Source organism: Elaeis guineensis, chromosome 1 (genome assembly GCF_000442705.2).
Source record: "Elaeis guineensis isolate ETL-2024a chromosome 1, EG11, whole genome shotgun sequence".
NCBI classification, from domain to species: domain Eukaryota; kingdom Viridiplantae; phylum Streptophyta; class Magnoliopsida; order Arecales; family Arecaceae; genus Elaeis; species Elaeis guineensis.
This window is the reverse complement of record NC_025993.2, coordinates 67,284,682-67,286,679: the sequence shown is the minus strand read 5'-3', so window position 1 is coordinate 67,286,679 and position 1,998 is coordinate 67,284,682. Positions and strand designations below refer to the sequence as shown.

The following is a 1,998-nucleotide window of genomic DNA, read 5'->3' as shown; positions in this document are numbered from 1 at the left end:
GTTTCTTGGTTTTGCATGAATTTAACCATCAGCTCCTCCATGTTAGGCTTCTTGCTAGGCTGCATTTTTATTGCTCCACGAGAAGTTCAAATGCTGCCTCCACTCTTGATTGTAGGTGCTGGAGTATGGATTATTCTGCTATGGCTTGAAAAAATTACCAACATAGTTAGCTGTATCTGAAGTTTTAGTGAAGGGATTACCTATCTGACAGTCACTTGTATCATGTCCTCCTCCACATAGCTCACAAGTGATGCTCTGTACATGCATGGCTGCTCCTTTCACACTGTTTAACTCGGCCCAAAGAACTGCAATCTCGAATGATAAGGCTGGAATGCTGTTTACTCCATACATAGCTGCTAGTCTTCTTGGCATCATCTGGTCTGTTTGCCATGATAACTATTTGATGCTATCTTATCAATCAGATCAAAGGTTTCCTCCTTAGTTTTCCAATTAATGGTACCTCCTGCAGCTGCATTAATCATAGAATGATTAGTAGAAGATAAACCATTGTAAAAGATTTGCACTTGAAGCCAAACAGATAATTGATGATGTGGACATCTCCTTAGTAGCTCCTTTAAACACTCCCAGGCCTCAAATAGTGACTCTATCTCCATCTGCACAAAAGAAGTGATATCATTATGCATCTTTGTAGTCTTGAAAGGTGGAAAGTACTTAAATAAAAATTTTTGGGCTAGAGCATCCCATGTGACGATAGATCCTACAAGAAGAGAATGAAGCCGACTTTTAGCCTTATCACATTAATTTTAAAAGTATCACAAAGTTTAAGAAAATTTAAAATATGAGCATGCAGATCATCCTGAATATGTCCACTAAATTAGACAGTTGTCTGAATCATCTGGATCATCATTGATTTTATCTTGAAGTTGTGTGCTCACACGGGTGGTCTCCTAATGCTTGAAACTACATCAGCTATCGATGGTGTGATATAATCATCTAATGAATGATGTGCCACTCGAATAGCCTCTTGCCATTCTTCGACTGCTATATCTAGTCCTGGATTGATGTCGTTAGGATCTTCAGTTGCCATAACTCTTCTCTGAGCATGATTTAATCTACGAATTGTCCTATCTATCTCTGGATCAAGTGGCACCAGGTCACTATGTCTAGCATGTGTCATGCACTGAACACACACCTACAAATAAAATAAAAATAAAAATCAAACTTAAAAATAAAAGTCTAAAGTAAAGCAAAGATCATCATTTCAATATTGTTTTAAACACAATCCTCGATAATGGCATCAGAAACTTGATGCGTGCAAATCTATTGTTATGGCAAGTGCACCAGTTGATCAAATAATATAGTGTATGAGTAGAGTATCATCCCATGAAGATTGAAAAATAACTACTAAAAAATACTTTCTTATAAATTATTTAGAAAATTGATTGATAAGAAAATAAAGAAAATAAAGAAAAATAAATAAATAATTAAGAAATTGCAAGATAACAAAGAGGATGTGATTTTTAGGATTGAAATCAAGATCAAAGAAAGATCAAGGCAATGGGTTCACCAACTCAATCAATACAATATTCAAGTAATCATGCACACTAGATCAATTTTTGTTTCATGTGACAGTGAAGTTTCCTAGGATATTTACTTTTCTTTGGTTCAGGCATAGCATAACTACTTATTAATTACCCTTTGGTCTAGGTGTAATTTAAATAAGCACTAATGCATTAATCTCTATGAAATCCTCTAATTCAAACATGCTGCATCCAAAGCATACTAAAATTACCGCATACATAGAATCCTTAATCCGATTCAAACACAAAGTATATAAATCAAGAAGTATTGACATAGAAGTACTTAATCTGTATCATCTATGTGTTGAAAATTGTATCCTAAAATCAATCATATAATGATTGAGTTCATCTTTGTATATGAATTACTGATTAATGACTAATAATTATTTTGATATTTTTTATCATAAAATTACATCTTCTTTGAACTTTTGTGCTGTGATGAAGTCCTTAGAACTAT

The 1,998-nt window shown here is 34.0% G+C and overlaps 1 non-coding gene across 1 annotated transcript; it reads left to right on the top strand.

Moving 5' to 3' along the window:
- The first annotated feature begins 540 nt into the window (after nt 1-540).
- LOC114913171 (small nucleolar RNA R71) lies at nt 541-647 on the top strand. The gene has a single exon (XR_003799212.1). It is a non-coding gene; the product is annotated as a small nucleolar RNA R71 (small nucleolar RNA).
- Nucleotides 648-1,998: the final 1,351 nt, after the last annotated feature.